Source organism: Trichomycterus rosablanca, unplaced genomic scaffold, assembly GCF_030014385.1.
Source record: "Trichomycterus rosablanca isolate fTriRos1 unplaced genomic scaffold, fTriRos1.hap1 scaffold_123, whole genome shotgun sequence".
NCBI classification, from domain to species: domain Eukaryota; kingdom Metazoa; phylum Chordata; class Actinopteri; order Siluriformes; family Trichomycteridae; genus Trichomycterus; species Trichomycterus rosablanca.
The window spans coordinates 130,573-151,609 of record NW_026946958.1 but is presented as its reverse complement, the minus strand read 5'-3'; the positions used below and the strand labels follow the sequence as shown (position 1 = coordinate 151,609).

Below are 21,037 nucleotides of genomic sequence, written 5' to 3'. Positions count from 1 at the left end.
TATCTATCTATCTATCTATCTATCTATCTATCTATCTATCTATCTATCTATCTATCTATCTATCTATCTATCTATCTATCTATCTATCTATCATCTATCTATCTATCTAAAAAAGGCCTTCCAATGTAATTCCAGCCCAGATAGCTGGCTAGCACTCAGATAGCTGGCTGACTAGCTATAACAGGCCTTTAAATCCAGCTTCTTTCGCTTACGGCCAAACCACCTTGGGAACGCCTGATCTCGTCCGATCTCAGAAGCCAAGCAGGGTTGGGCTCAGTCAGTACCTAGTTGGGAGACTGCCTGGGAATACTGAGTGCTGTAAGCTTTTTATTTTTGAGTTTCAGCCCCATTCATGAAGTGTCATTTAGCAGTTAGCTAGCATAATAAAGGATCTATCTATCTATCTATCTATCTATCTATCTATCTATCTATCTATCTATCTATCTATCTATCTATCTATCTATCTATCTATCTATCTATCTATCTATCTATCTATCTATCTATCTATCTATCTATCTATCTATCTATCTATCTATCTAAAAAGGCCTTCCAATGTAATTCCAGCCCAGATAGCTGGCTAGCACTCAGATAGCTGGCTGACTCGCTATAACAGGCCTTTAAATCCAGCTTCTTTCGCTTACGGCCAAACCACCTTGGGAACGCCTGATCTCGTCCGATCTCAGAAGCCAAGCAGGGTTGGGCTCAGTCAGTACCTAGATGGGAGACTGCCTGGGAATACTGAGTGCTGTAAGCTTTTTATTTTTGAGTTTCAGCCCCATTCATGAAGTGTCATTTAGCAGTTAGCTAGCATAATAAAGGATCTATCTATCTATCTATCTATCTATCTATCTATCTATCTATCTATCTATCTATCTATCTATCTATCTATCTATCTATCTATCTATCTATCTATCTATCTATCTATCTATCTATCTATCTATCTATCTATCTATCTATCTATCTATCTATCTAAAAAAGGCCTTCCAATGTAATTCCAGCCCAGATAGCTGGCTAGCACTCAGATAGCTGGCTGACTAGCTATAACAGGCCTTTAAATCCAGCTTCTTTCGCTTACGGCCAAACCACCTTGGGAACGCCTGATCTCGTCCGATCTCAGAAGCCAAGCAGGGTTGGGCTCAGTCAGTACCTAGATGGGAGACTGCCTGGGAATACTGAGTGCTGTAAGCTTTTTATTTTTGAGTTTCAGCCCCATTCATGAAGTGTCATTTAGCAGTTAGCTAGCATAATAAAGGATCTATCTATCTATCTATCTATCTATCTATCTATCTATCTATCTATCTATCTATCTATCTATCTATCTATCTATCTATCTATCTATCTATCTATCTATCTATCTATCTATCTATCTATCTATCTATCTAATCTATGAAAGGCCTTCCAATGTAATTCCAGCCCAGATAGCTGGCTAGCACTCAGATAGCTGGCTGACTAGCTATAACAGGCCTTTAAATCCAGCTTCTTTCGCTTACGGCCAAACCACCTTGGGAATGCCTGATCTCGTCCGATCTCAGAAGCCAAGCAGGGTTGGGCTCAGTCAGTACCTAGATGGGAGACTGCCTGGGAATACTGAGTGCTGTAAGCTTTTTATTTTTGAGTTTCAGCCCCATTCATGAAGTGTCATTTAGCAGTTAGCTAGCATAATAAAGGATCTATCTATCTATCTATCTATCTATCTATCTATCTATCTATCTATCTATCTATCTATCTATCTATCTATCTATCTATCTATCTATCTATCTATCTATCTATCTATCTATCTATCTATCATCTATCTATCTATCTAAAAAAGGCCTTCCAATGTAATTCCAGCCCAGATAGCTGGCTAGCACTCAGATAGCTGGCTGACTAGCTATAACAGGCCTTTAAATCCAGCTTCTTTCGCTTACGGCCAAACCACCTTGGGAACGCCTGATCTCGTCCGATCTCAGAAGCCAAGCAGGGTTGGGCTCAGTCAGTACCTAGTTGGGAGACTGCCTGGGAATACTGAGTGCTGTAAGCTTTTTATTTTTGAGTTTCAGCCCCATTCATGAAGTGTCATTTAGCAGTTAGCTAGCATAATAAAGGATCTATCTATCTATCTATCTATCTATCTATCTATCTATCTATCTATCTATCTATCTATCTATCTATCTATCTATCTATCTATCTATCTATCTATCTATCTATCTATCTATCTATCTATCTATCTATCTATCTATCTATCTATCTATCTATCTAAAAAAGGCCTTCCAATGTAATTCCAGCCCAGATAGCTGGCTAGCACTCAGATAGCTGGCTGACTAGCTATAACAGGCCTTTAAATCCAGCTTCTTTCGCTTACGGCCAAACCACCTTGGGAACGCCTGATCTCGTCCGATCTCAGAAGCCAAGCAGGGTTGGGCTCAGTCAGTACCTAGATGGGAGACTGCCTGGGAATACTGAGTGCTGTAAGCTTTTTATTTTTGAGTTTCAGCCCCATTCATGAAGTGTCATTTAGCAGTTAGCTAGCATAATAAAGGATCTATCTATCTATCTATCTATCTATCTATCTATCTATCTATCTATCTATCTATCTATCTATCTATCTATCTATCTATCTATCTATCTATCTATCTATCTATCTATCTATCTATCTATCTATCTATCTAATCTATGAAAGGCCTTCCAATGTAATTCCAGCCCAGATAGCTGGCTAGCACTCAGATAGCTGGCTGACTAGCTATAACAGGCCTTTAAATCCAGCTTCTTTCGCTTACGGCCAAACCACCTTGGGAATGCCTGATCTCGTCCGATCTCAGAAGCCAAGCAGGGTTGGGCTCAGTCAGTACCTAGATGGGAGACTGCCTGGGAATACTGAGTGCTGTAAGCTTTTTATTTTTGAGTTTCAGCCCCATTCATGAAGTGTCATTTAGCAGTTAGCTAGCATAATAAAGGATCTATCTATCTATCTATCTATCTATCTATCTATCTATCTATCTATCTATCTATCTATCTATCTATCTATCTATCTATCTATCTATCTATCTATCTATCTATCTATCTATCTATCTATCTATCTAATCTATGAAAGGCCTTCCAATGTAATTCCTGCCCAGATAGCTGGCTAGCACTCAGATAGCTGGCTGACTAGCTATAACAGGCCTTTAAATCCAGCTTCTTTCGCTTACGGCCAAACCACCTTGGGAACGCCTGATCTCGTCCGATCTCAGAAGCCAAGCAGGGTTGGGCTCAGTCAGTACCTAGATGGGAGACTGCCTGGGAATACTGAGTGCTGTAAGCTTTTTATTTTTGAGTTTCAGCCCCATTCATGAAGTGTCATTTAGCAGTTAGCTAGCATAATAAAGGATCTATCTATCTATCTATCTATCTATCTATCTATCTATCTATCTATCTATCTATCTATCTATCTATCTATCTATCTATCTATCTATCTATCTATCTATCTATCTATCTATCTATCTAATCTATGAAAGGCCTTCCAATGTAATTCCAGCCCAGATAGCTGGCTAGCACTCAGATAGCTGGCTGACTAGCTATAACAGGCCTTTAAATCCAGCTTCTTTCGCTTACGGCCAAACCACCTTGGGAATGCCTGATCTCGTCCGATCTCAGAAGCCAAGCAGGGTTGGGCTCAGTCAGTACCTAGATGGGAGACTGCCTGGGAATACTGAGTGCTGTAAGCTTTTTATTTTTGAGTTTCAGCCCCATTCATGAAGTGTCATTTAGCAGTTAGCTAGCATAATAAAGGATCTATCTATCTATCTATCTATCTATCTATCTATCTATCTATCTATCTATATTTCTATCTATCTATCTATCTATCTATCTATCTATCTATCTATCTATCTATCTATCTATCTATCTATCTATCTATCTATCTATCTATCTATCTATCTATCTATCTATCTATCTATCTATCTAAAAAAGGCCTTCCAATGTAATTCCAGCCCAGATAGCTGGCTAGCACTCAGATAGCTGGCTGACTAGCTATAACAGGCCTTTAAATCCAGCTTCTTTCGCTTACGGCCAAACCACCTTGGGAACGCCTGATCTCGTCCGATCTCAGAAGCCAAGCAGGGTTGGGCTCAGTCAGTACCTAGATGGGAGACTGCCTGGGAATACTGAGTGCTGTAAGCTTTTTATTTTTGAGTTTCAGCCCCATTCATGAAGTGTCATTTAGCAGTTAGCTAGCATAATAAAGGATCTATCTATCTATCTATCTATCTATCTATCTATCTATCTATCTATCTATCTATCTATCTATCTATCTATCTATCTATCTATCTATCTAATCTATGAAAGGCCTTCCAATGTAATTCCAGCCCAGATAGCTGGCTAGCACTCAGATAGCTGGCTGACTAGCTATAACAGGCCTTTAAATCCAGCTTCTTTCGCTTACGGCCAAACCACCTTGGGAATGCCTGATCTCGTCCGATCTCAGAAGCCAAGCAGGGTTGGGCTCAGTCAGTACCTAGATGGGAGACTGCCTGGGAATACTGAGTGCTGTAAGCTTTTTATTTTTGAGTTTCAGCCCCATTCATGAAGTGTCATTTAGCAGTTAGCTAGCATAATAAAGGATCTATCTATCTATCTATCTATCTATCTATCTATCTATCTATCTATCTATCTATCTATCTATCTATCTATCTATCTATCTATCTATCTATCTATCTATCTATCTATCTATCTATCTATCTATCTAAAAAAGGCCTTCCAATGTAATTCCAGCCCAGATAGCTGGCTAGCACTCAGATAGCTGGCTGACTAGCTATAACAGGCCTTTAAATCCAGCTTCTTTCGCTTACGGCCAAACCACCTTGGGAACGCCTGATCTCGTCCGATCTCAGAAGCCAAGCAGGGTTGGGCTCAGTCAGTACCTAGATGGGAGACTGCCTGGGAATACTGAGTGCTGTAAGCTTTTTATTTTTGAGTTTCAGCCCCATTCATGAAGTGTCATTTAGCAGTTAGCTAGCATAATAAAGGATCTATCTATCTATCTATCTATCTATCTATCTATCTATCTATCTATCTATCTATCTATCTATCTATCTATCTATCTATCTATCTATCTATCTATCTATCTATCTATCTATCTATCTATCTAATCTATGAAAGGCCTTCCAATGTAATTCCAGCCCAGATAGCTGGCTAGCACTCAGATAGCTGGCTGACTAGCTATAACAGGCCTTTAAATCCAGCTTCTTTCGCTTACGGCCAAACCACCTTGGGAATGCCTGATCTCGTCCGATCTCAGAAGCCAAGCAGGGTTGGGCTCAGTCAGTACCTAGATGGGAGACTGCCTGGGAATACTGAGTGCTGTAAGCTTTTTATTTTTGAGTTTCAGCCCCATTCATGAAGTGTCATTTAGCAGTTAGCTAGCATAATAAAGGATCTATCTATCTATCTATCTATCTATCTATCTATCTATCTATCTATCTATCTATATTTCTATCTATCTATCTATCTATCTATCTATCTATCTATCTATCTATCTATCTATCTATCTATCTATCTATCTATCTATCTATCTATCTATCTATCTATCTATCTATCTATCTATCTATCTATCTATCTATCTATCTATCTATCTATCTATCTAAAAAAGGCCTTCCAATGTAATTCCAGCCCAGATAGCTGGCTAGCACTCAGATAGCTGGCTGACTAGCTATAACAGGCCTTTAAATCCAGCTTCTTTCGCTTACGGCCAAACCACCTTGGGAACGCCTGATCTCGTCCGATCTCAGAAGCCAAGCAGGGTTGGGCTCAGTCAGTACCTAGATGGGAGACTGCCTGGGAATACTGAATGCTGTAAGCTTTTTATTTTTGAGTTTCAGCCCCATTCATGAAGTGTCATTTAGCAGTTAGCTAGCATAATAAAGGATCTATCTATCTATCTATCTATCTATCTATCTATCTATCTATCTATCTATCTATCTATCTATCTATCTATCTATCTATCTATCTATCTATCTATCTATCTATCTATCTATCTATCTATCTATCTATCTATCTATCTATCTAATCTATGAAAGGCCTTCCAATGTAATTCCAGCCCAGATAGCTGGCTAGCACTCAGATAGCTGGCTGACTAGCTATAACAGGCCTTTAAATCCAGCTTCTTTCGCTTACGGCCAAACCACCTTGGGAATGCCTGATCTCGTCCGATCTCAGAAGCCAAGCAGGGTTGGGCTCAGTCAGTACCTAGATGGGAGACTGCCTGGGAATACTGAGTGCTGTAAGCTTTTTATTTTTGAGTTTCAGCCCCATTCATGAAGTGTCATTTAGCAGTTAGCTAGCATAATAAAGGATCTATCTATCTATCTATCTATCTATCTATCTATCTATCTATCTATCTATCTATCTATCTATCTATCTATCTATCTATCTATCTATCTATCTATCTATCTATCTATCTATCTATCTATCTATCTATCTATCTATCTATCTATCTATCTATCTAATCTATGAAAGGCCTTCCAATGTAATTCCTGCCCAGATAGCTGGCTAGCACTCAGATAGCTGGCTGACTAGCTATAACAGGCCTTTAAATCCAGCTTCTTTCGCTTACGGCCAAACCACCTTGGGAACGCCTGATCTCGTCCGATCTCAGAAGCCAAGCAGGGTTGGGCTCAGTCAGTACCTAGATGGGAGACTGCCTGGGAATACTGAGTGCTGTAAGCTTTTTATTTTTGAGTTTCAGCCCCATTCATGAAGTGTCATTTAGCAGTTAGCTAGCATAATAAAGGATCTATCTATCTATCTATCTATCTATCTATCTATCTATCTATCTATCTATCTATCTATCTATCTATCTATCTATCTATCTATCTATCTATCTATCTATCTATCTATCTATCTATCTATCTATCTAATCTATGAAAGGCCTTCCAATGTAATTCCAGCCCAGATAGCTGGCTAGCACTCAGATAGCTGGCTGACTAGCTATAACAGGCCTTTAAATCCAGCTTCTTTCGCTTACGGCCAAACCACCTTGGGAATGCCTGATCTCGTCCGATCTCAGAAGCCAAGCAGGGTTGGGCTCAGTCAGTACCTAGATGGGAGACTGCCTGGGAATACTGAGTGCTGTAAGCTTTTTATTTTTGAGTTTCAGCCCCATTCATGAAGTGTCATTTAGCAGTTAGCTAGCATAATAAAGGATCTATCTATCTATCTATCTATCTATCTATCTATCTATCTATCTATCTATCTATCTATCTATCTATCTATCTATCTATCTATCTATCTATCTATCTATCTATCTATCTATCTATCTATCTATCTAAAAAAGGCCTTCCAATGTAATTCCAGCCGAGATAGCTGGCTAGCACTCAGATAGCTGGCTGACTAGCTATAACAGGCCTTTAAATCCAGCTTCTTTCGCTTACGGCCAAACCACCTTGGGAACGCCTGATCTCGTCCGATCTCAGAAGCCAAGCAGGGCTGGGCTCAGTCAGTACCTAGATGGGAGACTGCCTGGGAATACTGAGTGCTGTAAGCTTTTTATTTTTGAGTTTCAGCCCCATTCATGAAGTGTCATTTAGCAGTTAGCTAGCATAATAAAGGATCTATCTATCTATCTATCTATCTATCTATCTATCTATCTATCTATCTATCTATCTATCTATCTATCTATCTATCTATCTATCTATCTATCTATCTATCTATCTATCTATCTATCTATCTATCTATCTATCTATCTAAAAAAGGCCTTCCAATGTAATTCCAGCCCAGATAGCTGGCTAGCACTCAGATAGCTGGCTGACTAGCTATAACAGGCCTTTAAATCCAGCTTCTTTCGCTTACGGCCAAACCACCTTGGGAACGCCTGATCTCGTCCGATCTCAGAAGCCAAGCAGGGTTGGGCTCAGTCAGTACCTAGATGGGAGACTGCCTGGGAATACTGAGTGCTGTAAGCTTTTTATTTTTGAGTTTCAGCCCCATTCATGAAGTGTCATTTAGCAGTTAGCTAGCATAATAAAGGATCTATCTATCTATCTATCTATCTATCTATCTATCTATCTATCTATCTATCTATCTATCTATCTATCTATCTATCTATCTATCTAATCTATGAAAGGCCTTCCAATGTAATTCCAGCCCAGATAGCTGGCTAGCACTCAGATAGCTGGCTGACTAGCTATAACAGGCCTTTAAATCCAGCTTCTTTCGCTTACGGCCAAACCACCTTGGGAATGCCTGATCTCGTCCGATCTCAGAAGCCAAGCAGGGTTGGGCTCAGTCAGTACCTAGATGGGAGACTGCCTGGGAATACTGAGTGCTGTAAGCTTTTTATTTTTGAGTTTCAGCCCCATTCATGAAGTGTCATTTAGCAGTTAGCTAGCATAATAAAGGATCTATCTATCTATCTATCTATCTATCTATCTATCTATCTATCTATCTATCTATCTATCTATCTATCTATCTATCTATCTATCTATCTATCTATCTATCTATCTATCTATCTATCTATCTATCTATCTATCTATCTATCTATCTATCTAAAAAAGGCCTTCCAATGTAATTCCAGCCCAGATAGCTGGCTAGCACTCAGATAGCTGGCTGACTAGCTATAACAGGCCTTTAAATCCAGCTTCTTTCGCTTACGGCCAAACCACCTTGGGAACGCCTGATCTCGTCCGATCTCAGAAGCCAAGCAGGGTTGGGCTCAGTCAGTACCTAGATGGGAGACTGCCTGGGAATACTGAGTGCTGTAAGCTTTTTATTTTTGAGTTTCAGCCCCATTCATGAAGTGTCATTTAGCAGTTAGCTAGCATAATAAAGGATCTATCTATCTATCTATCTATCTATCTATCTATCTATCTATCTATCTATCTATCTATCTATCTATCTATCTATCTATCTATCTATCTATCTATCTATCTATCTATCTATCTATCTATCTATCTATCTAATCTATGAAAGGCCTTCCAATGTAATTCCAGCCCAGATAGCTGGCTAGCACTCAGATAGCTGGCTGACTAGCTATAACAGGCCTTTAAATCCAGCTTCTTTCGCTTACGGCCAAACCACCTTGGGAATGCCTGATCTCGTCCGATCTCAGAAGCCAAGCAGGGTTGGGCTCAGTCAGTACCTAGATGGGAGACTGCCTGGGAATACTGAGTGCTGTAAGCTTTTTATTTTTGAGTTTCAGCCCCATTCATGAAGTGTCATTTAGCAGTTAGCTAGCATAATAAAGGATCTATCTATCTATCTATCTATCTATCTATCTATCTATCTATCTATCTATCTATCTATCTATCTATCTATCTATCTATCTATCTATCTATCTATCTATCTATCTATCTATCTATCTATCTAAAAAAGGCCTTCCAATGTAATTCCAGCCGAGATAGCTGGCTAGCACTCAGATAGCTGGCTGACTAGCTATAACAGGCCTTTAAATCCAGCTTCTTTCGCTTACGGCCAAACCACCTTGGGAACGCCTGATCTCGTCCGATCTCAGAAGCCAAGCAGGGTTGGGCTCAGTCAGTACCTAGATGGGAGACTGCCTGGGAATACTGAGTGCTGTAAGCTTTTTATTTTTGAGTTTCAGCCCCATTCATGAAGTGTCATTTAGCAGTTAGCTAGCATAATAAAGGATCTATCTATCTATCTATCTATCTATCTATCTATCTATCTATCTATCTATCTATCTATCTATCTATCTATCTATCTATCTATCTATCTATCTATCTATCTATCTATCTATCTATCTATCTATCTATCTATCTATCTATCTAAAAAAGGCCTTCCAATGTAATTCCAGCCCAGATAGCTGGCTAGCACTCAGATAGCTGGCTGACTAGCTATAACAGGCCTTTAAATCCAGCTTCTTTCGCTTACGGCCAAACCACCTTGGGAACGCCTGATCTCGTCCGATCTCAGAAGCCAAGCAGGGTTGGGCTCAGTCAGTACCTAGATGGGAGACTGCCTGGGAATACTGAGTGCTGTAAGCTTTTTATTTTTGAGTTTCAGCCCCATTCATGAAGTGTCATTTAGCAGTTAGCTAGCATAATAAAGGATCTATCTATCTATCTATCTATCTATCTATCTATCTATCTATCTATCTATCTATCTATCTATCTATCTATCTATCTATCTATCTATCTATCTATCTATCTATCTATCTATCTATCTATCTATCTATCTATCTATCTATCTATCTAAAAAAGGCCTTCCAATGTAATTCCAGCCCAGATAGCTGGCTAGCACTCAGATAGCTGGCTGACTAGCTATAACAGGCCTTTAAATCCAGCTTCTTTCGCTTACGGCCAAACCACCTTGGGAATGCCTGATCTCGTCCGATCTCAGAAGCCAAGCAGGGTTGGGCTCAGTCAGTACCTAGATGGGAGACTGCCTGGGAATACTGAGTGCTGTAAGCTTTTTATTTTTGAGTTTCAGCCCCATTCATGAAGTGTCATTTAGCAGTTAGCTAGCATAATAAAGGATCTATCTATCTATCTATCTATCTATCTATCTATCTATCTATCTATCTATCTATCTATCTATCTATCTATCTATCTATCTATCTATCTATCTATCTATCTATCTATCTATCTATCTATCTATCTATCTATCTAAAAAAGGCCTTCCAATGTAATTCCAGCCCAGATAGCTGGCTAGCACTCAGATAGCTGGCTGACTAGCTATAACAGGCCTTTAAATCCAGCTTCTTTCGCTTACGGCCAAACCACCTTGGGAACGCCTGATCTCGTCCGATCTCAGAAGCCAAGCAGGGTTGGGCTCAGTCAGTACCTAGATGGGAGACCGCCTGGGAATACTGAGTGCTGTAAGCTTTTTATTTTTGAGTTTCAGCCCCATTCATGAAGTGTCATTTAGCAGTTAGCTAGCATAATAAAGGATCTATCTATCTATCTATCTATCTATCTATCTATCTATCTATCTATCTATCTATCTATCTATCTATCTATCTATCTATCTATCTATCTATCTATCTATCTATCTATCTATCTATCTATCTATCTATCTAATCTATGAAAGGCCTTCCAATGTAATTCCAGCCCAGATAGCTGGCTAGCACTCAGATAGCTGGCTGACTAGCTATAACAGGCCTTTAAATCCAGCTTCTTTCGCTTACGGCCAAACCACCTTGGGAATGCCTGATCTCGTCCGATCTCAGAAGCCAAGCAGGGTTGGGCTCAGTCAGTACCTAGATGGGAGACTGCCTGGGAATACTGAGTGCTGTAAGCTTTTTATTTTTGAGTTTCAGCCCCATTCATGAAGTGTCATTTAGCAGTTAGCTAGCATAATAAAGGATCTATCTATCTATCTATCTATCTATCTATCTATCTATCTATCTATCTATCTATCTATCTATCTATCTATCTATCTATCTATCTATCTATCTATCTATCATCTATCTATCTATCTATCTAATCTATGAAAGGCCTTCCAATGTAATTCCTGCCCAGATAGCTGGCTAGCACTCAGATAGCTGGCTGACTAGCTATAACAGGCCTTTAAATCCAGCTTCTTTCGCTTACGGCCAAACCACCTTGGGAACGCCTGATCTCGTCCGATCTCAGAAGCCAAGCAGGGTTGGGCTCAGTCAGTACCTAGATGGGAGACTGCCTGGGAATACTGAGTGCTGTAAGCTTTTTATTTTTGAGTTTCAGCCCCATTCATGAAGTGTCATTTAGCAGTTAGCTAGCATAATAAAGGATCTATCTATCTATCTATCTATCTATCTATCTATCTATCTATCTATCTATCTATCTATCTATCTATCTATCTATCTATCTATCTATCTATCTATCTATCTATCTATCTATCTATCTATCTATCTATCTATCTATCTATCTATCTAATCTATGAAAGGCCTTCCAATGTAATTCCTGCCCAGATAGCTGGCTAGCACTCAGATAGCTGGCTGACTAGCTATAACAGGCCTTTAAATCCAGCTTCTTTCGCTTACGGCCAAACCACCTTGGGAACGCCTGATCTCGTCCGATCTCAGAAGCCAAGCAGGGTTGGGCTCAGTCAGTACCTAGATGGGAGACTGCCTGGGAATACTGAGTGCTGTAAGCTTTTTATTTTTGAGTTTCAGCCCCATTCATGAAGTGTCATTTAGCAGTTAGCTAGCATAATAAAGGATCTATCTATCTATCTATCTATCTATCTATCTATCTATCTATCTATCTATCTATCTATCTATCTATCTATCTATCTATCTATCTATCTATCTATCTATCTATCTATCTATCTATCTATCTATCTATCTATCTATCTAATCTATGAAAGGCCTTCCAATGTAATTCCAGCCCAGATAGCTGGCTAGCACTCAGATAGCTGGCTGACTAGCTATAACAGGCCTTTAAATCCAGCTTCTTTCGCTTACGGCCAAACCACCTTGGGAATGCCTGATCTCGTCCGATCTCAGAAGCCAAGCAGGGTTGGGCTCAGTCAGTACCTAGATGGGAGACTGCCTGGGAATACTGAGTGCTGTAAGCTTTTTATTTTTGAGTTTCAGCCCCATTCATGAAGTGTCATTTAGCAGTTAGCTAGCATAATAAAGGATCTATCTATCTATCTATCTATCTATCTATCTATCTATCTATCTATCTATCTATCTATCTATCTATCTATCTATCTATCTATCTATCTATCTATCTATCTATCTATCTATCTATCTATCTATCTATCTATCTATCTATCTATCTAAAAAAGGCCTTCCAATGTAATTCCAGCCGAGATAGCTGGCTAGCACTCAGATAGCTGGCTGACTAGCTATAACAGGCCTTTAAATCCAGCTTCTTTCGCTTACGGCCAAACCACCTTGGGAACGCCTGATCTCGTCCGATCTCAGAAGCCAAGCAGGGTTGGGCTCAGTCAGTACCTAGATGGGAGACTGCCTGGGAATACTGAGTGCTGTAAGCTTTTTATTTTTGAGTTTCAGCCCCATTCATGAAGTGTCATTTAGCAGTTAGCTAGCATAATAAAGGATCTATCTATCTATCTATCTATCTATCTATCTATCTATCTATCTATCTATCTATCTATCTATCTATCTATCTATCTATCTATCTATCTATCTATCTATCTATCTATCTATCTATCTATCTATCTATCTATCTATCTATCTATCTATCTATCTATCTAAAAAAGGCCTTCCAATGTAATTCCAGCCCAGATAGCTGGCTAGCACTCAGATAGCTGGCTGACTAGCTATAACAGGCCTTTAAATCCAGCTTCTTTCGCTTACGGCCAAACCACCTTGGGAACGCCTGATCTCGTCCGATCTCAGAAGCCAAGCAGGGTTGGGCTCAGTCAGTACCTAGATGGGAGACTGCCTGGGAATACTGAGTGCTGTAAGCTTTTTATTTTTGAGTTTCAGCCCCATTCATGAAGTGTCATTTAGCAGTTAGCTAGCATAATAAAGGATCTATCTATCTATCTATCTATCTATCTATCTATCTATCTATCTATCTATCTATCTATCTATCTATCTATCTATCTATCTATCTATCTATCTATCTATCTATCTATCTATCTATCTATCTATCTATCTATCTATCTATCTATCTAAAAAAGGCCTTCCAATGTAATTCCAGCCCAGATAGCTGGCTAGCACTCAGATAGCTGGCTGACTAGCTATAACAGGCCTTTAAATCCAGCTTCTTTCGCTTACGGCCAAACCACCTTGGGAATGCCTGATCTCGTCCGATCTCAGAAGCCAAGCAGGGTTGGGCTCAGTCAGTACCTAGATGGGAGACTGCCTGGGAATACTGAGTGCTGTAAGCTTTTTATTTTTGAGTTTCAGCCCCATTCATGAAGTGTCATTTAGCAGTTAGCTAGCATAATAAAGGATCTATCTATCTATCTATCTATCTATCTATCTATCTATCTATCTATCTATCTATCTATCTATCTATCTATCTATCTATCTATCTATCTATCTATCTATCTATCTATCTATCTATCTATCTATCTATCTATCTATCTATCTAAAAAAGGCCTTCCAATGTAATTCCAGCCCAGATAGCTGGCTAGCACTCAGATAGCTGGCTGACTAGCTATAACAGGCCTTTAAATCCAGCTTCTTTCGCTTACGGCCAAACCACCTTGGGAACGCCTGATCTCGTCCGATCTCAGAAGCCAAGCAGGGTTGGGCTCAGTCAGTACCTAGATGGGAGACTGCCTGGGAATACTGAGTGCTGTAAGCTTTTTATTTTTGAGTTTCAGCCCCATTCATGAAGTGTCATTTAGCAGTTAGCTAGCATAATAAAGGATCTATCTATCTATCTATCTATCTATCTATCTATCTATCTATCTATCTATCTATCTATCTATCTATCTATCTATCTATCTATCTATCTATCTATCTATCTATCTATCTATCTATCTATCTATCTATCATCTAATCTATGAAAGGCCTTCCAATGTAATTCCAGCCCAGATAGCTGGCTAGCACTCAGATAGCTGGCTGACTAGCTATAACAGGCCTTTAAATCCAGCTTCTTTCGCTTACGGCCAAACCACCTTGGGAATGCCTGATCTCGTCCGATCTCAGAAGCCAAGCAGGGTTGGGCTCAGTCAGTACCTAGATGGGAGACTGCCTGGGAATACTGAGTGCTGTAAGCTTTTTATTTTTGAGTTTCAGCCCCATTCATGAAGTGTCATTTAGCAGTTAGCTAGCATAATAAAGGATCTATCTATCTATCTATCTATCTATCTATCTATCTATCTATCTATCTATCTATCTATCTATCTATCTATCTATCTATCTATCTATCTATCTATCTATCTATCTATCTATCTATCTATCTATCTATCTAAAAAAGGCCTTCCAATGTAATTCCAGCCCAGATAGCTGGCTAGCACTCAGATAGCTGGCTGACTAGCTATAACAGGCCTTTAAATCCAGCTTCTTTCGCTTACGGCCAAACCACCTTGGGAATGCCTGATCTCGTCCGATCTCAGAAGCCAAGCAGGGTTGGGCTCAGTCAGTACCTAGATGGGAGACTGCCTGGGAATACTGAGTGCTGTAAGCTTTTTATTTTTGAGTTTCAGCCCCATTCATGAAGTGTCATTTAGCAGTTAGCTAGCATAATAAAGGATCTATCTATCTATCTATCTATCTATCTATCTATCTATCTATCTATCTATCTATCTATCTATCTATCTATCTATCTATCTATCTATCTATCTATCTATCTATCTATCTATCTATCTATCTATCTATCTATCTATCTATCTAAAAAAGGCCTTCCAATGTAATTCCAGCCCAGATAGCTGGCTAGCACTCAGATAGCTGGCTGACTAGCTATAACAGGCCTTTAAATCCAGCTTCTTTCGCTTACGGCCAAACCACCTTGGGAACGCCTGATCTCGTCCGATCTCAGAAGCCAAGCAGGGTTGGGCTCAGTCAGTACCTAGATGGGAGACTGCCTGGGAATACTGAGTGCTGTAAGCTTTTTATTTTTGAGTTTCAGCCCCATTCATGAAGTGTCATTTAGCAGTTAGCTAGCATAATAAAGGATCTATCTATCTATCTATCTATCTATCTATCTATCTATCTATCTATCTATCTATCTATCTATCTATCTATCTATCTATCTATCTATCTATCTATCTATCTATCTATCTATCTATCTATCTATCTATCTAAAAAAGGCCTTCCAATGTAATTCCAGCCCAGATAGCTGGCTAGCACTCAGATAGCTGGCTGACTAGCTATAACAGGCCTTTAAATCCAGCTTCTTTCGCTTACGGCCAAACCACCTTGGGAACGCCTGATCTCGTCCGATCTCAGAAGCCAAGCAGGGTTGGGCTCAGTCAGTACCTAGATGGGAGACTGCCTGGGAATACTGAGTGCTGTAAGCTTTTTATTTTTGAGTTTCAGCCCCATTCATGAAGTGTCATTTAGCAGTTAGCTAGCATAATAAAGGATCTATCTATCTATCTATCTATCTATCTATCTATCTATCTATCTATCTATCTATCTATCTATCTATCTATCTATCTATCTATCTATCTATCTATCTATCTATCTATCTATCTATCTATCTATCTAAAAAAGGCCTTCCAATGTAATTCCAGCCCAGATAGCTGGCTAGCACTCAGATAGCTGGCTGACTAGCTATAACAGGCCTTTAAATCCAGCTTCTTTCGCTTACGGCCAAACCACCTTGGGAATGCCTGATCTCGTCCGATCTCAGAAGCCAAGCAGGGTTGGGCTCAGTCAGTACCTAGATGGGAGACTGCCTGGGAATACTGAGTGCTGTAAGCTTTTTATTTTTGAGTTTCAGCCCCATTCATGAAGTGTCATTTAGCAGTTAGCTAGCATAATAAAGGATCTATCTATCTATCTATCTATCTATCTATCTATCTATCTATCTATCTATCTATCTATCTATCTATCTATCTATCTATCTATCTATCTATCTATCTATCTATCTATCTATCTATCTATCTATCTATCTATCTATCTATCTATCTATCTAAAAAAGGCCTTCCAATGTAATTCCAGCCCAGATAGCTGGCTAGCACTCAGATAGCTGGCTGACTAGCTATAACAGGCCTTTAAATCCAGCTTCTTTCGCTTACGGCCAAACCACCTTGGGAACGCCTGATCTCGTCCGATCTCAGAAGCCAAGCAGGGTTGGGCTCAGTCAGTACCTAGATGGGAGACTGCCTGGGAATACTGAGTGCTGTAAGCTTTTTATTTTTGAGTTTCAGCCCCATTCATGAAGTGTCATTTAGCAGTTAGCTAGCATAATAAAGGATCTATCTATCTATCTATCTATCTATCTATCTATCTATCTATCTATCTATCTATCTATCTATCTATCTATCTATCTATCTATCTATCTATCTATCTATCTATCTATCTATCTATCTATCTAATCTATGAAAGGCCTTCCAATGTAATTCCAGCCCAGATAGCTGGCTAGCACTCAGATAGCTGGCTGACTAGCTATAACAGGCCTTTAAATCCAGCTTCTTTCGCTTACGGCCAAACCACCTTGGGAATGCCTGATCTCGTCCGATCTCAGAAGCCAAGCAGGGTTGGGCTCAGTCAGTACCTAGATGGGAGACTGCCTGGGAATACTGAGTGCTGTAAGCTTTTTATTTTTGAGTTTCAGCCCCATTCATGAAGTGTCATTTAGCAGTTAGCTAGCATAATAAAGGATCTATCTATCTATCTATCTATCTATCTATCTATCTATCTATCTATCTATCTATCTATCTATCTATCTATCTATCTATCTATCTATCTATCTATCTATCTATCTATCTATCATCTAATCTATGAAAGGCCTTCCAATGTAATTCCAGCCCAGATAGCTGGCTAGCACTCAGATAGCTGGCTGACTAGCTATAACAGGCCTTTAAATCCAGCTTCTTTCGCTTACGGCCAAACCACCTTGGGAATGCCTGATCTCGTCCGATCTCAGAAGCCAAGCAGGGTTGGGCTCAGTCAGTACCTAGATGGGAGACTGCCTGGGAATACTGAGTGCTGTAAGCTTTTTATTTTTGAGTTTCAGCCCCATTCATGAAGTGTCATTTAGCAGTTAGCTAGCATAATAAAGGATCTATCTATCTATCTATCTATCTATCTATCTATCTATCTATCTATCTATCTATCTATCTATCTATCTATCTATCTATCTATCTATCTATCTATCTATCTATCTATCTATCTATCTATCTATCTATCTATCTATCTATCTATCTAAAAAAGGCCTTCCAATGTAATTCCAGCCCAGATAGCTGGCTAGCACTCAGATAGCTGGCTGACTAGCTATAACAGGCCTTTAAATCCAGCTTCTTTCGCTTACGGCCAAACCACCTTGGGAATGCCTGATCTCGTCCGATCTCAGAAGCCAAGCAGGGTTGGGCTCAGTCAGTACCTAGATGGGAGACTGCCTGGGAATACTGAGTGCTGTAAGCTTTTTATTTTTGAGTTTCAGCCCCATTCATGAAGTGTCATTTAGCAGTTAGCTAGCATAATAAAGGATCTATCTATCTATCTATCTATCTATCTATCTATCTATCTATCTATCTATCTATCTATCTATCTATCTATCTATCTATCTATCTATCTATCTATCTATCTATCTATCTATCTATCTATCTATCTATCTATCTATCTATCTATCTAAAAAAGGCCTTCCAATGTAATTCCAGCCCAGATAGCTGGCTAGCACTCAGATAGCTGGCTGACTAGCTATAACAGGCCTTTAAATCCAGCTTCTTTCGCTTACGGCCAAACCACCTTGGGAACGCCTGATCTCGTCCGATCTCAGAAGCCAAGCAGGGTTGGGCTCAGTCAGTACCTAGATGGGAGACTGCCTGGGAATACTGAGTGCTGTAAGCTTTTTATTTTTGAGTTTCAGCCCCATTCATGAAGTGTCATTTAGCAGTTAGCTAGCATAATAAAGGATCTATCTATCTATCTATCTATCTATCTATCTATCTATCTATCTATCTATCTATCTATCTATCTATCTATCTATCTATCTATCTATCTATCTATCTATCTATCTATCTATCTATCTATCTATCTATCTATCTATCTATCTATCTAAAAAAGGCCTTCCAATGTAATTCCAGCCCAGATAGCTGGCTAGCACTCAGATAGCTGGCTGACTAGCTATAACAGGCCTTTAAATCCAGCTTCTTTCGCTTACGGCCAAACCACCTTGGGAACGCCTGATCTCGTCCGATCTCAGAAGCCAAGCAGGGTTGGGCTCAGTCAGTACCTAGATGGGAGACTGCCTGGGAATACTGAGTGCTGTAAGCTTTTTATTTTTGAGTTTCAGCCCCATTCATGAAGTGTCATTTAGCAGTTAGCTAGCATAATAAAGGATCTATCTATCTATCTATCTATCTATCTATCTATCTATCTATCTATCTATCTATCTATCTATCTATCTATCTATCTATCTATCTATCTATCTATCTATCTATCTATCTATCTATCTATCTATCTATCTATCTATCTATCTATCTATCTATCTATCTATCTATCTAAAAAAGGCCTTCCAATGTAATTCCAGCCCAGATAGCTGGCTAGCACTCAGATAGCTGGCTGACTAGCTATAACAGGCCTTTAAATCCAGCTTCTTTCGCTTACGGCCAAACCACCTTGGGAATGCCTGATCTCGTCCGATCTCAGAAGCCAAGCAGGGTTGGGCTCAGTCAGTACCTAGATGGGAGACTGCCTGGGAATACTGAGTGCTGTAAGCTTTTTATTTTTGAGTTTCAGCCCCATTCATGAAGTGTCATTTAGCAGTTAGCTAGCATAATAAAGGATCTATCTATCTATCTATCTATCTATCTATCTATCTATCTATCTATCTATCTATCTATCTATCTATCTATCTATCTATCTATCTATCTATCTATCTATCTATCTATCTATCTATCTATCTATCTATCTATCTATCTATCTAAAAAAGGCCTTCCAATGTAATTCCAGCCCAGATAGCTGGCTAGCACTCAGATAGCTGGCTGACTAGCTATAACAGGCCTTTAAATCCAGCTTCTTTCGCTTACGGCCAAACCACCTTGGGAACGCCTGATCTCGTCCGATCTCAGAAGCCAAGCAGGGTTGGGCTCAGTCAGTACCTAGATGGGAGACTGCCTGGGAATACTGAGTGCTGTAAGCTTTTTATTTTTGAGTTTCAGCCCCATTCATGAAGTGTCATTTAGCAGTTAGCTAGCATAATAAAGGATCTATCTATCTATCTATCTATCTATCTATCTATCTATCTATCTATCTATCTATCTATCTATCTATCTATCTATCTATCTATCTATCTATCTATCTATCTATCTATCTATCTATCTATCTATCTAATCTATGAAAGGCCTTCCAATGTAATTCCAGCCCAGATAGCTGGCTAGCACTCAGATAGCTGGCTGACTAGCTATAACAGGCCTTTAAATCCAGCTTCTTTCGCTTACGGCCAAACCACCTTGGGAATGCCTGATCTCGTCCGATCTCAGAAGCCAAGCAGGGTTGGGCTCAGTCAGTACCTAGATGGGAGACTGCCTGGGAATACTGAGTGCTGTAAGCTTTTTATTTTTGAGTTTCAGCCCCATTCATGAAGTGTCATTTAGCAGTTAGCTAGCATAATAAAGGATCTATCTATCTATCTATCTATCTATCTATCTATCTATCTATCTATCTATCTATCTATCTATCTATCTATCTATCTATCTATCTATCTATCTATCTATCTATCTATCTATCTATCTATCTATCTATCTATCTATCTATCTAATCTATGAAAGGCCTTCCAATGTAATTCCAGCCCAGATAGCTGGCTAGCACTCAGATAGCTGGCTGACTAGCTATAACAGGCCTTTAAATCCAGCTTCTTTCGCTTACGGCCAAACCACCTTGGGAATGCCTGATCTCGTCCGATCTCAGAAGCCAAGCAGGGTTGGGCTCAGTCAGTACCTAGATGGGAGACTGCCTGGGAATACTGAGTGCTGTAAGCTTTTTATTTTTGAGTTTCAGCCCCATTCATGAAGTGTCATTTAGCAGTTAGCTAGCATAATAAAGGATCTATCTATCTATCTATCTATCTATCTATCTATCTATCTATCTATCTATCTATCTATCTATCTATCTATCTATCTATCTATCTATCTATCTATCTATCTATCTATCTATCTATCTATCTATCTATCTATCTATCTATCTATCTAAAAAAGGCCTTCCAATGTAATTCCAGCCCAGATAGCTGGCTAGCACTCAGATAGCTGGCTGACTAGCTATAACAGGCCTTTAAATCCAGCTTCTTTCGCTTACGGCCAAACCACCTTGGGAACGCCTGATCTCGTCCGATCTCAGAAGCCAAGCAGGGTTGGGCTCAGTCAGTACCTAGATGGGAGACTGCCTGGGAATACTGAGTGCTGTAAGCTTTTTATTTTTGAGTTTCAGCCCCATTCATGAAGTGTCATTTAGCAGTTAGCTAGCATAATAAAGGATCTATCTATCTATCTATCTATCTATCTATCTATCTATCTATCTATCTATCTATCTATCTATCTATCTATCTAT

At 39.6% G+C, this 21,037-nt stretch overlaps 49 non-coding genes and 1 pseudogene across 49 annotated transcripts; all 50 read left to right on the top strand.

Annotated features, from left to right (window-relative positions):
* Positions 1–206: 206 nt before the first annotated feature.
* LOC134305040 (5S ribosomal RNA) lies at positions 207–325 on the top strand. The gene has a single exon (XR_010008404.1). It is a non-coding gene; the product is annotated as a 5S ribosomal RNA (ribosomal RNA).
* A 310-nt stretch (positions 326–635) lies between these two features.
* Positions 636–754, top strand: LOC134304986 (5S ribosomal RNA). The gene has a single exon (XR_010008352.1). It is a non-coding gene; the product is annotated as a 5S ribosomal RNA (ribosomal RNA).
* A 315-nt stretch (positions 755–1,069) lies between these two features.
* On the top strand, positions 1,070–1,188 carry LOC134304985 (5S ribosomal RNA). The gene has a single exon (XR_010008351.1). It is a non-coding gene; the product is annotated as a 5S ribosomal RNA (ribosomal RNA).
* A 296-nt stretch (positions 1,189–1,484) lies between these two features.
* On the top strand, positions 1,485–1,603 carry LOC134305109 (5S ribosomal RNA). The gene has a single exon (XR_010008470.1). It is a non-coding gene; the product is annotated as a 5S ribosomal RNA (ribosomal RNA).
* Positions 1,604–1,901: 298 nt separating this feature from the next.
* Positions 1,902–2,020, top strand: LOC134305039 (5S ribosomal RNA). Its single transcript, XR_010008403.1, has one exon. It is a non-coding gene; the product is annotated as a 5S ribosomal RNA (ribosomal RNA).
* Positions 2,021–2,335: 315 nt separating this feature from the next.
* LOC134304984 (5S ribosomal RNA) lies at positions 2,336–2,454 on the top strand. The gene has a single exon (XR_010008350.1). It is a non-coding gene; the product is annotated as a 5S ribosomal RNA (ribosomal RNA).
* Positions 2,455–2,750: 296 nt separating this feature from the next.
* On the top strand, positions 2,751–2,869 carry LOC134305108 (5S ribosomal RNA). Its single transcript, XR_010008469.1, has one exon. It is a non-coding gene; the product is annotated as a 5S ribosomal RNA (ribosomal RNA).
* A 292-nt stretch (positions 2,870–3,161) lies between these two features.
* Positions 3,162–3,280, top strand: LOC134304983 (5S ribosomal RNA). Its single transcript, XR_010008349.1, has one exon. It is a non-coding gene; the product is annotated as a 5S ribosomal RNA (ribosomal RNA).
* A 284-nt stretch (positions 3,281–3,564) lies between these two features.
* Positions 3,565–3,683, top strand: LOC134305107 (5S ribosomal RNA). The gene has a single exon (XR_010008468.1). It is a non-coding gene; the product is annotated as a 5S ribosomal RNA (ribosomal RNA).
* Positions 3,684–4,018: 335 nt separating this feature from the next.
* On the top strand, positions 4,019–4,137 carry LOC134304982 (5S ribosomal RNA). The gene has a single exon (XR_010008348.1). It is a non-coding gene; the product is annotated as a 5S ribosomal RNA (ribosomal RNA).
* A 256-nt stretch (positions 4,138–4,393) lies between these two features.
* LOC134305106 (5S ribosomal RNA) lies at positions 4,394–4,512 on the top strand. The gene has a single exon (XR_010008467.1). It is a non-coding gene; the product is annotated as a 5S ribosomal RNA (ribosomal RNA).
* Positions 4,513–4,799: 287 nt separating this feature from the next.
* On the top strand, positions 4,800–4,918 carry LOC134304980 (5S ribosomal RNA). The gene has a single exon (XR_010008346.1). It is a non-coding gene; the product is annotated as a 5S ribosomal RNA (ribosomal RNA).
* A 288-nt stretch (positions 4,919–5,206) lies between these two features.
* Positions 5,207–5,325, top strand: LOC134305105 (5S ribosomal RNA). Its single transcript, XR_010008465.1, has one exon. It is a non-coding gene; the product is annotated as a 5S ribosomal RNA (ribosomal RNA).
* Positions 5,326–5,696: 371 nt separating this feature from the next.
* On the top strand, positions 5,697–5,815 carry LOC134305154 (5S ribosomal RNA; annotated as a pseudogene).
* Positions 5,816–6,123: 308 nt separating this feature from the next.
* Positions 6,124–6,242, top strand: LOC134305104 (5S ribosomal RNA). The gene has a single exon (XR_010008464.1). It is a non-coding gene; the product is annotated as a 5S ribosomal RNA (ribosomal RNA).
* Positions 6,243–6,562: 320 nt separating this feature from the next.
* On the top strand, positions 6,563–6,681 carry LOC134304979 (5S ribosomal RNA). The gene has a single exon (XR_010008345.1). It is a non-coding gene; the product is annotated as a 5S ribosomal RNA (ribosomal RNA).
* A 292-nt stretch (positions 6,682–6,973) lies between these two features.
* Positions 6,974–7,092, top strand: LOC134305103 (5S ribosomal RNA). Its single transcript, XR_010008463.1, has one exon. It is a non-coding gene; the product is annotated as a 5S ribosomal RNA (ribosomal RNA).
* Positions 7,093–7,379: 287 nt separating this feature from the next.
* LOC134305033 (5S ribosomal RNA) lies at positions 7,380–7,498 on the top strand. Its single transcript, XR_010008397.1, has one exon. It is a non-coding gene; the product is annotated as a 5S ribosomal RNA (ribosomal RNA).
* A 299-nt stretch (positions 7,499–7,797) lies between these two features.
* LOC134304978 (5S ribosomal RNA) lies at positions 7,798–7,916 on the top strand. The gene has a single exon (XR_010008344.1). It is a non-coding gene; the product is annotated as a 5S ribosomal RNA (ribosomal RNA).
* A 252-nt stretch (positions 7,917–8,168) lies between these two features.
* On the top strand, positions 8,169–8,287 carry LOC134305102 (5S ribosomal RNA). The gene has a single exon (XR_010008462.1). It is a non-coding gene; the product is annotated as a 5S ribosomal RNA (ribosomal RNA).
* Positions 8,288–8,598: 311 nt separating this feature from the next.
* Positions 8,599–8,717, top strand: LOC134304977 (5S ribosomal RNA). Its single transcript, XR_010008343.1, has one exon. It is a non-coding gene; the product is annotated as a 5S ribosomal RNA (ribosomal RNA).
* A 296-nt stretch (positions 8,718–9,013) lies between these two features.
* Positions 9,014–9,132, top strand: LOC134305101 (5S ribosomal RNA). The gene has a single exon (XR_010008461.1). It is a non-coding gene; the product is annotated as a 5S ribosomal RNA (ribosomal RNA).
* A 283-nt stretch (positions 9,133–9,415) lies between these two features.
* LOC134304976 (5S ribosomal RNA) lies at positions 9,416–9,534 on the top strand. Its single transcript, XR_010008342.1, has one exon. It is a non-coding gene; the product is annotated as a 5S ribosomal RNA (ribosomal RNA).
* Positions 9,535–9,837: 303 nt separating this feature from the next.
* On the top strand, positions 9,838–9,956 carry LOC134304975 (5S ribosomal RNA). Its single transcript, XR_010008341.1, has one exon. It is a non-coding gene; the product is annotated as a 5S ribosomal RNA (ribosomal RNA).
* Positions 9,957–10,263: 307 nt separating this feature from the next.
* LOC134305099 (5S ribosomal RNA) lies at positions 10,264–10,382 on the top strand. Its single transcript, XR_010008460.1, has one exon. It is a non-coding gene; the product is annotated as a 5S ribosomal RNA (ribosomal RNA).
* Positions 10,383–10,677: 295 nt separating this feature from the next.
* LOC134304873 (5S ribosomal RNA) lies at positions 10,678–10,796 on the top strand. Its single transcript, XR_010008246.1, has one exon. It is a non-coding gene; the product is annotated as a 5S ribosomal RNA (ribosomal RNA).
* Positions 10,797–11,092: 296 nt separating this feature from the next.
* LOC134305097 (5S ribosomal RNA) lies at positions 11,093–11,211 on the top strand. The gene has a single exon (XR_010008458.1). It is a non-coding gene; the product is annotated as a 5S ribosomal RNA (ribosomal RNA).
* Positions 11,212–11,498: 287 nt separating this feature from the next.
* LOC134304974 (5S ribosomal RNA) lies at positions 11,499–11,617 on the top strand. Its single transcript, XR_010008340.1, has one exon. It is a non-coding gene; the product is annotated as a 5S ribosomal RNA (ribosomal RNA).
* Positions 11,618–11,929: 312 nt separating this feature from the next.
* On the top strand, positions 11,930–12,048 carry LOC134304973 (5S ribosomal RNA). Its single transcript, XR_010008339.1, has one exon. It is a non-coding gene; the product is annotated as a 5S ribosomal RNA (ribosomal RNA).
* Positions 12,049–12,352: 304 nt separating this feature from the next.
* Positions 12,353–12,471, top strand: LOC134305096 (5S ribosomal RNA). The gene has a single exon (XR_010008457.1). It is a non-coding gene; the product is annotated as a 5S ribosomal RNA (ribosomal RNA).
* A 307-nt stretch (positions 12,472–12,778) lies between these two features.
* LOC134304972 (5S ribosomal RNA) lies at positions 12,779–12,897 on the top strand. Its single transcript, XR_010008338.1, has one exon. It is a non-coding gene; the product is annotated as a 5S ribosomal RNA (ribosomal RNA).
* Positions 12,898–13,216: 319 nt separating this feature from the next.
* LOC134304971 (5S ribosomal RNA) lies at positions 13,217–13,335 on the top strand. Its single transcript, XR_010008337.1, has one exon. It is a non-coding gene; the product is annotated as a 5S ribosomal RNA (ribosomal RNA).
* A 307-nt stretch (positions 13,336–13,642) lies between these two features.
* LOC134305095 (5S ribosomal RNA) lies at positions 13,643–13,761 on the top strand. The gene has a single exon (XR_010008456.1). It is a non-coding gene; the product is annotated as a 5S ribosomal RNA (ribosomal RNA).
* A 303-nt stretch (positions 13,762–14,064) lies between these two features.
* LOC134304969 (5S ribosomal RNA) lies at positions 14,065–14,183 on the top strand. The gene has a single exon (XR_010008335.1). It is a non-coding gene; the product is annotated as a 5S ribosomal RNA (ribosomal RNA).
* A 299-nt stretch (positions 14,184–14,482) lies between these two features.
* LOC134305094 (5S ribosomal RNA) lies at positions 14,483–14,601 on the top strand. Its single transcript, XR_010008454.1, has one exon. It is a non-coding gene; the product is annotated as a 5S ribosomal RNA (ribosomal RNA).
* A 291-nt stretch (positions 14,602–14,892) lies between these two features.
* On the top strand, positions 14,893–15,011 carry LOC134305093 (5S ribosomal RNA). Its single transcript, XR_010008453.1, has one exon. It is a non-coding gene; the product is annotated as a 5S ribosomal RNA (ribosomal RNA).
* Positions 15,012–15,314: 303 nt separating this feature from the next.
* Positions 15,315–15,433, top strand: LOC134304967 (5S ribosomal RNA). The gene has a single exon (XR_010008334.1). It is a non-coding gene; the product is annotated as a 5S ribosomal RNA (ribosomal RNA).
* A 291-nt stretch (positions 15,434–15,724) lies between these two features.
* LOC134304966 (5S ribosomal RNA) lies at positions 15,725–15,843 on the top strand. The gene has a single exon (XR_010008333.1). It is a non-coding gene; the product is annotated as a 5S ribosomal RNA (ribosomal RNA).
* A 287-nt stretch (positions 15,844–16,130) lies between these two features.
* LOC134305092 (5S ribosomal RNA) lies at positions 16,131–16,249 on the top strand. The gene has a single exon (XR_010008452.1). It is a non-coding gene; the product is annotated as a 5S ribosomal RNA (ribosomal RNA).
* Positions 16,250–16,560: 311 nt separating this feature from the next.
* LOC134304965 (5S ribosomal RNA) lies at positions 16,561–16,679 on the top strand. Its single transcript, XR_010008332.1, has one exon. It is a non-coding gene; the product is annotated as a 5S ribosomal RNA (ribosomal RNA).
* Positions 16,680–16,967: 288 nt separating this feature from the next.
* On the top strand, positions 16,968–17,086 carry LOC134305091 (5S ribosomal RNA). Its single transcript, XR_010008451.1, has one exon. It is a non-coding gene; the product is annotated as a 5S ribosomal RNA (ribosomal RNA).
* A 283-nt stretch (positions 17,087–17,369) lies between these two features.
* LOC134305090 (5S ribosomal RNA) lies at positions 17,370–17,488 on the top strand. The gene has a single exon (XR_010008450.1). It is a non-coding gene; the product is annotated as a 5S ribosomal RNA (ribosomal RNA).
* Positions 17,489–17,795: 307 nt separating this feature from the next.
* Positions 17,796–17,914, top strand: LOC134305088 (5S ribosomal RNA). The gene has a single exon (XR_010008449.1). It is a non-coding gene; the product is annotated as a 5S ribosomal RNA (ribosomal RNA).
* Positions 17,915–18,221: 307 nt separating this feature from the next.
* LOC134304964 (5S ribosomal RNA) lies at positions 18,222–18,340 on the top strand. Its single transcript, XR_010008331.1, has one exon. It is a non-coding gene; the product is annotated as a 5S ribosomal RNA (ribosomal RNA).
* A 307-nt stretch (positions 18,341–18,647) lies between these two features.
* Positions 18,648–18,766, top strand: LOC134304963 (5S ribosomal RNA). Its single transcript, XR_010008330.1, has one exon. It is a non-coding gene; the product is annotated as a 5S ribosomal RNA (ribosomal RNA).
* A 327-nt stretch (positions 18,767–19,093) lies between these two features.
* LOC134305087 (5S ribosomal RNA) lies at positions 19,094–19,212 on the top strand. Its single transcript, XR_010008448.1, has one exon. It is a non-coding gene; the product is annotated as a 5S ribosomal RNA (ribosomal RNA).
* A 303-nt stretch (positions 19,213–19,515) lies between these two features.
* Positions 19,516–19,634, top strand: LOC134304962 (5S ribosomal RNA). Its single transcript, XR_010008329.1, has one exon. It is a non-coding gene; the product is annotated as a 5S ribosomal RNA (ribosomal RNA).
* A 292-nt stretch (positions 19,635–19,926) lies between these two features.
* LOC134305085 (5S ribosomal RNA) lies at positions 19,927–20,045 on the top strand. The gene has a single exon (XR_010008446.1). It is a non-coding gene; the product is annotated as a 5S ribosomal RNA (ribosomal RNA).
* A 308-nt stretch (positions 20,046–20,353) lies between these two features.
* On the top strand, positions 20,354–20,472 carry LOC134305084 (5S ribosomal RNA). Its single transcript, XR_010008445.1, has one exon. It is a non-coding gene; the product is annotated as a 5S ribosomal RNA (ribosomal RNA).
* Positions 20,473–20,779: 307 nt separating this feature from the next.
* LOC134304961 (5S ribosomal RNA) lies at positions 20,780–20,898 on the top strand. Its single transcript, XR_010008328.1, has one exon. It is a non-coding gene; the product is annotated as a 5S ribosomal RNA (ribosomal RNA).
* The last annotated feature ends 139 nt before the right edge of the window (positions 20,899–21,037 follow it).